Source organism: Crassostrea angulata, chromosome 4, assembly GCF_025612915.1.
Source record: "Crassostrea angulata isolate pt1a10 chromosome 4, ASM2561291v2, whole genome shotgun sequence".
NCBI classification, from domain to species: Eukaryota; Metazoa; Mollusca; class Bivalvia; order Ostreida; family Ostreidae; genus Magallana; species Magallana angulata.
Genome location: NC_069114.1, coordinates 36,079,261 through 36,090,910, shown reverse-complemented (window position 1 = coordinate 36,090,910; position 11,650 = coordinate 36,079,261).

Sequence of the window (11,650 nt, the reverse complement as noted above, 5' to 3'; positions counted from 1 at the left end):
GAGAGGGAACCCCACTGTAATTCAATTTAAATAGATGTGTGTGGGGAGGTGGAACAATTCAATTTAAATAGATGTGAATTTGAAAACAAGAGGCCCATGGGCCACAAATCGCTCACCTGAACAATAGTCCTTGCATCATTTTTTTTCGAAAGGGTTTATTATGATGTGAACTCTTAATAAATATTGTAAAACTCATATATTTCAAGATTTTGCCATATATTAAACAATACATAAAAAGAAGATAATAACAATTTTATCTTTCGCATGTTGTCACTATTCACAATTGCTCCACCTGTAAAATACATTATATTAATGTATAGAAAAATCATATGCTAGGAAAGGGGAAAACTGAAAAGCTCATAAAAAAAAACTACCTACCCTATTTTAAAATCTGATGAAATAGGAAACACACATATTTGTTTTTCTTGCCTTAGCAGTGTCCGAGAACCTTACTGGAGTGCGACCATTTCTCGCCGAGTACCATTTCTCGCCAGTATATTGTGACGTCAGTTTTCGTATATAATTTTATGTGTTGATAAAATGACGCCACAATGTCCCGGCGAGAAATGGTACTCGGCGAGAACTGGTCGCACGCCAGTAATATAACAATAAATATTGTTCTTTATAGTTCATATTTTAAAAATAAGGGTCCATAAAAATCAGTCTAACAATTTTGATGTTGATTGGCCTGCCAATTTATCGTAAAAATTGTTAGACTGCTATCACAGCTTAATATTAAAATTATGTTTACTCCAAATGCAATACAGTCATGCAAACTAATTATAATTAATAAACAAAACATTGAAAAACAAAAACAATTTCTTTTATTTCATTTTATGCTTGTCAAAATGTAGCATCAACATGATATAAACGTCTGTAGAACATCTAACCCCGATTTTAATCTTTCATTGCAAAAACAAATCGTAGTAACATTGTTCTCGGGTAACTAGAATTACCGAAATACCCGTGATTTACCGAAATGCCCTTCAAAAACACAGAAATGCCTCATTTTAGCACAAATATTTAACATCATAGTTTAAATCTAAGTGTTTAAATGTATTTCCCTAATTTTCAGTTTGATAAAGTAAGTATTTTGACATAAATAGCGATTTTTAACGTGTATACATTGGGTTAAGAACGATAACTCTTGCATGAATTGCTTTTCACTCGAATAGAGGTGTGAAATTTTATTCCCAGAATAAAATATCTAAGAATATGATAATCATCAAAAATCCATATAGAGTTGAAGCAACTATAAAAATAGCAACTATTTTAAAGATTAATTCCTATCAGAATATTGCTCCTTTCTCTTGCACACGTATGTAACACAAGTTCAAGTATTATAATAAATATACATTTATTAAAAAAATTAACTTTATATACAAAACCATCTATATAAAATACTAGACATACACTCTTAATGGCGTTGTAGTGTTTTTGAAGGGTATTTCGGTGTTTTCACCGGGTATTTCGGTAAATCGCGGGTATTTCGGTAATTCTATGTACCGATTGTTCTCCGATATCAGTACCATTCATATTTACCAAGGTCGTGGTTGCACTTGTTTGATTCGATCGGTAAACTTTACAATTAAATTACGCAACAATTATTCCAATAATCGATGACAAATTAAATAGCATTAAGTATAAAAAAAAAAGAATCTTGAAAACGCTGTGTAAAAACAAATGGCATGGTGATTATGCTGATAGTTTACTGTAGAGCTGAATTCGGAAGTACGATTTACCACTATTTCATAAAATATTCTTTATATCATTCTTCGTTAAAAACGTTACTTTTATACCGAGCGCAGCGAGAGGCGGGCGAAGCCCGCCTCGCGAAGCGAGGATTAATGGTAACACGTATATATAAGAAAATCATTGAAAAGTGAAAGTTGAATCAGGGGTACTAAGGCCAAAAAAAATTTCTTCCAGCCCTGGGCGCCGCCATCTTGGCAGCCATTTTGTTTTTAAAAAGTTAGTTCGATCATTGATTGATCGGTACTTATCGATGTTTGTTGCCCCTAAACTCGATTAAATAAGTTCTAGTGTTTCAATAGAAGGTAATTCGAATTAAAAGAAATTAAAAGGGAAACCAGATAATTTTCAATAGTGATTTAATCAAGAAACACGACTTGTTCTATGTATGTCTTATCAAATTATCAGATGGAAAATAAAATATTAAGGACATTTAACTGATCTTTTAGATACCGAATAAAGTATTTAATTTTATTACAGCAACATTCATATGAATTAAATTGATGAACAATGAAAGAAGAAATAAAATAAAAGTTCGGAATAACGTTACTCTCTTCGGCTATTTCCGAAGACAAAACTTGAACGTTTTACGTCTAAAAAATGACGTCATAATGTAGACTGAGCACGCGACGTTTAGTTAAACTTCGGCTAATGATTTGAATAGGCAAACAGGCGGATCCTACTGTGTGCGTTTCACATAAATTTTATTCTACAAAAATCAAACTGCACTGTGTTAAATCTGCGCTCGGTCTAACGGTCACACCGTTTACATATTAGTTAAACAGGCAAATCACAAACTTTTCTTTTGTCAAAATTGACGTCTGAAATCTTCTTCAAAATGGCGGTTAGTTAGTACAAACAAAGAGCTTCCGTTTCGTAATTCCGAATAACGAGCCCGATCTTATATAAATGAACACACGATCAGAACACGCTTACAACACATAGTTTGAACCCTTCTAAGGGTCCCAGTATTAGACTGAGGGTCACCATTTTTACAATTTAGAATCTGCCTTATATATAGAAGTTGTCATATAAATATTGGTAATATTGGAGCAGCGGTTCTTGAGAAGAAGATTTTAAAAGATACCCCCCCCCCCTTTTTTTCACAGTTTCATGATTATTTCTCGTTTAAAAAGGGATTGCCCTTTGAATTTTACAATTTATAATCTCCTTAATATAATAATGCTTTCTGCCAAATTTCGTTAAAATTGGATGAGTGGTTTTGGAGAAGAAGTTGAAAATGTGAAAAGTTTACAGACGGACGGACAGACGGACGGACGGACGGACGACGGACAACGGGTGATCAGAAAAGCTCACTTGAACCTTCGGTTCAGGTGAGCTAAAAAGAGTTTGCTGCGAGAAAAAGTGGGTAGGAAGCACCCTCTGCCCCTTCCCTCCCCCGATACTACATGTACATGCCTGCAAATCCTGGCATCATATAATCAGCATTAAGGAGTACGGACCGTGTCTTTCCAATAGCGACATTGATATGTTTACGTTGATCAATTTTCACTGAGGCGAAACAAATGTTTCTGATTATGTAGGAAAAGATTAAGGGTGTCAAACTTTCATTTTTGAAATTTTCAATATGAGAGAAAATAAAAATTCATAAGACGTAGAAAATGTAAAGCCTTTAAAAAATTGGAGAATTCTACGAATTAAGTGTGTAATTATGCTGAATAAGTGGACCGAAGTTCGTGTTATTTCTATCAGGTATGCATACTAGGCATGCATGCAGTGGAGGCTGGTTAGGGTAAATGTATTTGTGAAGAAATTAAAAAAATTAAACCAATGATGATTTCTTTGTTCAGATTCTCGATTTTTGTCGGTGGTTTCTTTTGTTTAATGTGAAGAGACAAGTATCGGGTAGGTACATAGAGGTGTATAGTCAAGGGGCAATGTTAAACAAAAATACACCAAATATACACCAACATTTTACTGTGCTGAACCCATAGATAATTATTTTGATTCGTTGATATAACTCTTCAATGAGATATACGCCTTATTTTTCCACTGTTGTAAATCTCATGTCAAAACTGATGAGTTCGCCTCTGCGAGCTGTCAAATACCATGTTAGAATACCAAGATAATTTTTTATAGTAGCATTGTAACGGTGTTTTAAGATACTGCATTGCGACTGGGGTGTTTTTGTTTGTTTTCCGCCCATTGAGCTCATTTTCGTATAACGCGACATTTCCGCAGAATAACGCAACTTTCGGGAATAAACGCAAAAATGCACAACTTTCTTGATAAAACGCGAAAGTAGCACAGCTACATAAAGTCCGTTTCCACCCACGCTCCACTAACGCGCGGGGTTCCTGCACAGTTACCCCAACATTACACACTTTATGCTAACGTGCGGAGTTCCAGCACTGTTAACCTAACCGTATTCTTCTAGATCTTAAACAATTTTCTCTGGTTTTATAAAATATTTTTGACAGGCATAGCTTCTTTTTTTTATATTCATGGGATAGTAATGACATGCCAGAAAAATAAACATTCACACATACAGCAGTTATGATAATTTCGCACTTCTAATACCCTGCAATTAAGTTGCCGGGAGATTAAGGTCAGACGACACGTTCCTCGAGAATCTTTTTTGTATCTCCTCGTAATAAAGAGTTCCAATAAAAAATATTAATTTTATAATTACTTTTAAAATGATCAAAATTTACTTGGATTTGATTAAATGTCTAGATGGTCGAGTGGTTAGAACCGTGGACGCTGACTGCCAGTAGCGTATAGGTTCTAGAAGTTTGAGTTCAAAGCCCCGCCCCGGTGGAGATATAGTTCAAATATAGTGAATTTTGCTTTGCTGTAGATGTATTTATTTTATATCAGCAATTCAAGTGTATTTTCAAGAAGATTATATAGAAAATTGCGTACTCTAGTATTTTGCAGAAATGCCTGGTAAGGTACCCTAATTTTTTGCAAGAAAGCTTGTCAAAGTAGTAGTAAACCATTAACAAATTCCTGGAAAAAGTTATCTAAAATTGAGGAACGTGTTGTCTGACCTTAAATAAAGAAGATATCAAGGTCTGATGTTAATTGGATTTATCAACATTTTTGTCACATGAAAGGATCTTGGTTTTTATTAACAAACAACTGTGGAATCATTTTTGTTCGTGGAGGTCAACTTTCATTGGTACATGTTGGTTGGTAGCCAAAGATTTCCTGGTTCGTGAGGGCGTGATTTCGTTGGTATCAAGTTCTACTTCGGTAAATGATTATTCAACAAATGCTTGTATAAACGTTCGTGGGGATGTAGAACCATTTTAACAAGTCCTTGGACTTTCAGTAGGATGTAACTATCTATTTCTTGCGTCAAAACAAGTTAAAATGACGCTGGTTTCAAACGAAATATACACCGATTGCGTAGCTTTAGCTCAAAAGCCAGACAAATCTTGTTGATTTCAAAGAGCCATGACTGAGTGGCCTACAATGAAATAGACAGGCCTACGTCATAATGCTGTTTGACACAACTACCCAAAGTCCAAGCTCCTGTTAAAATTGTTCTAATTCGTAGGCAAGGGTTACCCACGAAAGCCACGAACATTGGTCCCCCACGAACAATGGTGATTCAACAGTATTACATACTTTTATCTACCTGAAAAATCAAACTTATGTTCTCATAGCATCTGGTGCATTTTTAATCTATAACCTGTTACATCAAATTTAAAAATTCAAATGTTTCTAAACTTAATTATAACAATTTATCTTTGATTTAACATACATATTCTAAAATCAATAATTCCGGTACATCATAAACCGAGGTAATAAAACATACGTGTATGGTTAATTTATTTTTAAAATCGAAAACTCTCTTATTATCAGAGATGTGATGTTTTGTGTCAACCGGTTCCTGGCATCATCCTAGGTTAGTGATCAAAGACATGATTCGTATATAAATGTGAAAAGGTCCAACAAATGAATTTAATTTTTGTACAAAAAATTGAAAATATCCAAAAGTTTTTCACATCGTTCGTACCACACTAAAAGTTAATGTTTCAAGGTTTTATCAATCAATTCAGAAAAAAATGATTTGATATATTTTCTCACTAAAAATAGGCCCACAAATCAAAATAAACAACACATGACCTGCACTTTCAAAACGAAAGATCAAACTGAAGCCTTTTTTAAATGTGAATATTAGTTTAAAAAATGTTCAAGCTTGAAACTGATATCTCGCTATGCACCGTGAGCCAAAAAATAATTATCTTTACAGCGTTTTTATATTTATTCAATTATTATTACCATTAAGAGTAATTATGAAATCAACCTTTTTGAAAATATTCTATTATCGTGTGTGCGTATCTGTGGGAAAGAGTTCCTGCCATTTCTTTCTGTAGTAGTAGTTTATGTATTATCATAACAAGTATCAGCATGCTCCAATATTACATTGTGCGTACGACCCTTACATGATATGTAATTTAATCATCTTCAAACAGAGTCAAAACATTGTTAGTCGTCCGGAAAAAGTCGTTCCACACCACAAAATAATATTTTTAAGTTTCAGATTGAAGGTGATATTTATGCAGATAAGATATTCTCGGCAGGACAACTCATTGCATTCTCATTGAAACGCATTCAATTTTTGACTAAGATGCTCTTGTGTTATTTTTATACCCGGAATGACTTTTTTTTCTAATTATGTTTTAATATTTTTAAAATATATGGTGTAGCATTTTTTTTTAAGAGATTGAATTTGTTCATTTCAGAATTTTTTTTTCAGATTTGGCATCTTATAAATGATAACTAAATTCAGGCACGTAGCATCAGGGGGGGCCAGGGGGGGGGCCAGGGGGGGCCTGGCCCCCCCCCCCCCACTTTTTCTCACAGCAACTAAATTTTTAAAATTTACATACAAAAAATTGAATTATCATGGAGTTGGCCCCCCCACTTTTTTGGAGGATGTAAAAAATTGATATGAAAGGAAGGAAATTAGGAGTGAAATTGAAGTTATATACTATTTTTTGGAGGATGTAAAGATTTTTGGAAAGTCCTATTTCCTTTTTTATTATTATTTTTTTTTTTTTTGCTTGTCAAGATTCTTTGGATGAGTCTGCCCCCCCCCCCCCCCCACTTTCAAAAACGATGCTACGTGCCTGAAATTTCCGTTTAAGCGCCATCAAATGGTTCATTTAATTAAACAATATAAAAATAAAATGCGTAGGTTATACATGTATCATTGATTTTTAGGGGGAATTCACACCTACTGTATATCATGAGAACATTGTTCTGGGATTTTTGTTTTGTTTATTTGGAATTTACTATTCTGGGGAAAAAATAAAATTATTTAAAGAAAGTCATAAATTAGAACCATTTTAACAAGAGCTTGGACTTTGGGTAGTTGTGATAAACAGCAATGTGACGTAGGCCTGTCTATTTCATTGTGAGCCACTCAGCCATGGCTCTCTGAAGTCAAGAAGATTTGTCTGGCTTTTGAGCTAAAACTACGCAATCCGTGCATATTTCGCTTGAAACCGCGTCATATTTAACTTGTTTTGACGCATGAAATAGATAGCTACGTCCTCCTGAAAGTCCAAAACCTTGTGAAAAATGGTTCTATTTTAAATGAAATTAAAATCGGAAAACAATTTTTCAAAAGGATTTCTTATAAAATTATGATATACGTTGACATTTTACCATGAATGTGTGTCTAAGTTAGCTCAACGTTATAAAAAACGAAAGTGTGTTGTAATACCATATTGAATAAAACAGTGTGACAGTCGCTGTACAATGACTATTATACAACGATATCGAAAACCTTCATAAAAAAACCCAAAAAGAGAGCAATTTATGATTTTGTTTTTCAAATCATTCTATCCCACAATGCAACATGAGCTGTGAGCAGCTTGCTTCAGTATTCCGAAGTATATTTAACACATATCACTCCCAAACTCTTGAATTTCTCTCTTTAAAAATGTAAATCAAACTTTAAAAAAGTATATGAATACGTCATTCTTCGTCGCGCTGCAACACTTATCACTGATAAACAAAACCAGGGTTCCTTCGTCACATACAATTAAATTCTCATCTAACGTTACATGACTTTGCAGTAAACGATCATATTAAGCTTTATCGGATCAAATCAGAGAATTTAAATAACTTTTTCTAAATTTTTTAGCGAGGCATCTCGTTACACCTCAATAAATACTTGAATCAATTTATGAATTTTAAAAAAATAACTCTTATTACAAGGGTGGTCTGGTTTTATCAGCTAAAATTGAGGACTATAGTACTCTTCATAATAATAATAATGATAAATAATAAAGTCTTTTATTTAGACAGGATAGCACAATTAGTGACAAAGTACTAGTTTACATTGTGGTCCTGTATAAAACATATGTACAACAATAAGTATAAGACACATAGATAAATAATGCAGATAAAATATACACACTCATCAATAAATATATTTGCATTGATTTGATATCATAATCAATAAAATTTACTTCGCTAGATAATATTGCTGTAAATACATTGTTTTAAAAGAAGACATGATATTACATCTTCGAACACATTCTGGCAGTTGATTCCATAAAATGGCTGTTGATATTCTAAAAGAGCGCATATAATATTCAGATATTAACAATCCACTAACACTACTTCTTGTTTCTCTAGAACTTACTTGGTTTACATATCTGAAAACATTCATGTATACTGGTGCCATGCCCTTTAGGATTTTAAAAGCTAACAAAAGTCTTCGATATAAAATAAACCTGAATAGGCATCCATTGTAGAGCTCTAAAAATATCAACAGTGGAAGTTTGAGTAGTTTTAACATTCAGTATAATTCTAGCTGCCCTTTTCTGTAATTTAAAAATTTTCTCAATTTGGCCATTATTTTTGGCTGAACACCAAACTGTACAACAGTAGTTAAAATGTGAGAAAATAATAGTATTATAAATTTTTAATAAACCAGCATTTGACATAAAAACACGAAGACGACGTAAAATACCTATTTTTTTTAGCAAGTTTTTTGCTTAAAAAGTCAATGTGATCTGACCAAGTAAGAGATTCATATATGGTTACACAAAGAAGTTTAGCCTTTTCTACAGTGTTTAAAACAACATCACCAACTATAATGTACAATTTTTTACACTTCGATAATTTTTGTTTCAATCAACATACACTGAGTTTTCTCTAAGTTCATAGTCAACTTGTTACTGTTCATCCAATTTACAGAACATATAAGATCCTCATGCAATTTTTGTTCAATAACATCAATAGATTTATGTGAAACATCCTGTGTTGTATCGTCTGCATAAATATTAACATTTGAATGTTTAAGACACTTTGGAGAGTCATTTACAAATAAAATAAAAAACAAAGGCCCCAAGATAGACCCTTGCGGAACACCAATTGTAACATCTTTTCATCAGAAAATACAACTTTGTGTTCTTCCATGAAGATACGACTGAAACCACTTAAAAGAATTGTTACATATACCAAAAGATAAAAGTTTGTGTAATAATACTTCATGATTAACAGTGTCAAAAGCTTTGCTAAGATCAATAAAAAGAACGCCAGTTAATTTGCCATCATATATGTTGTTTAACCATTTGTCAATGATGTTATGTAATGCAGTTTCACATGAGTGCTTAGGTCTAAAACCAGATTGTTGTTCAGTTAAAAGGTTGTTCGTATTCAAATACTCATAAAAAGAATTAAAAACACGCCTTTCTATTATTTTGCTGACAATAGGTAAAACTGACACAGGTCGATAATTGTTTACAATAAAATTTTCACCTGATTTAAAAAGAGGGGTAACTCTTGCCTTTTTCCATTCAGATGCAACCTCACAATTTTTTAAAGACATATTTAACAAAAAAAGTCAAAATTTCAGCAATCACATCTAAACTCAATTTCAACATCTGAGTACATCGATTAAATCTTTATTACTATTACTTGACTAAACAACTAAAGTTTGGTTATGATGGTATTGTCGAAAATGCGACTTTTGCAACTTGAATTAGTTTGAAGATGAATTTCACTTTTTACCTTACTTTTCCAACACTTCGTACTTGAAGAGAACAGTATATAAAAATATACTATACCTGAAAACATAGTGTCTATAAAGTTATAAAGTTACTTTCTACTTTAAATACTAAAGAAATGTATAATTTAGGGAAATATTTATATTATGCAAACAAGCATCGAACTCTGAATGTGAATAATAAAAAATAATTATTTACACTTAATATGTCGCTATTTTACTGTAATTAATATGTATATACACGCATTGTTTACATGTATAACCTATGAGATTTATTTCTCCCTTGGAATAAAAAACTTGAAGGTAATGGGCAAATGGGTCCATATTTTAAACATGGGGAATTATTCATTTCAATATTACTCAAAAATAAGTGAAAAACACTTATCTTACCAAAATGACATACAGATTGAATGCAATTGATTATTAAGTTGTAAATAGACCATAAAAATTCTTTCTTTCCTTCTGTTTAAAGTTTCAATAATTGTAACCCACAAAAATATGAACAAGAACTAAATATAAAAGTTTGTACCTCTTTAGATCCATTTTAATGCATCTTAAAAGATTTTTTTGTCCGTTGTCGTTTGTTGGACGTCGTTCGTCGTAAACTTTTGACTACTCTTAGCTTCTTCTCTAGAACCACTGATCCAACTTCAACCAAATTTGGCATATAGCATTTATGGATGAAGAAGAGTAAATATTGTGAAATTCATGGACCCTGCCCGTCTGGGAAAGGAGGGGTAGGGCTAAATCCATCAAAATCATGATTTGCTGGCATGGTTGTAATAAGCATAAAGCACTACACTCTGGACCAAACTGGACTAGGATTCGAGTACTTTGGAGTGAAACATGACGGGGAGTTCTACGTCAAGAACAGCTTACTGTCTTTCTCCTCCGGGACTATATTATCTCTGTCAGCTGTCGTCAAAGATTCCGAGGGACATCAGGGTTAGAACTGCCAACCACATGCATTTTAGTGATGAAACTATGAAACAATTCGTCTCACATAGAAAGAAAATTTTTCGAGGTCCGCAAGAACCTCATTTTTATTTACGAGACTATTTCACGTTTTTTATGTCTTTTTCATTACCTTAAGTTTGCAACTGGAGCTTCGTTGTGTTGCAAATATTAATTTTACCGCTGCGAATGAAAGCTAGTTTATAGCATTTCAAAGTTGCTGTAGTAGAAAATGATTGGTATATCAATGTATAATAATGTTGTCTATTTATCTAGACACCGCCGTGGTGACTGTAATTATCCCAGAATCAACCACGGCTGCACCAACCACCACCACAGATCGTCACGTGACTTTCTGGATGGACACACGGAACATTCCCTGGGATACGGTGGCGGCGATATTATTTACTGGACAGCTTCTGTTCTGTGTATATCTCATAGTTAGATATGGAAACTTCTCCTTTTTCCGAAATTGTAACAAGATGGGGTAAACGTTTGTCGATTTTAACTATGTGATAGACTGTCGTAAGAATTATTTTGACATGCAATTACTTAGTTTGTGTAAAGTTGTTTTCCATTCACAGCAAAGAGACAACAAAAAGACTTTCGTTTTAATTATTTCGACATGCTATGATTTAGTTCGTTTAATTTTGTTTCAATTCGCAGCAAAGTGACAGCGAAAAAATGGCAACAAAGAAAAACAAGAATAAGTTGTAAGCTTTAAACTTTATCATAACCTTGTTTTGATATAATTTCTACATTATTTGGTCTTAGTTGAAGAATAAAAGCAATGAAGCTCTTTACCTTTTTGTTTTGATTCAACGAATCCATCAAAGAATACATGGAACCATGCATATGGCGGGCGCATTTAACTGAATACCTGTAAGTTTTATCTCTTGAATCAATATTTGCTTACATTGTAGGCTGATTTTTTTATTGGATAAT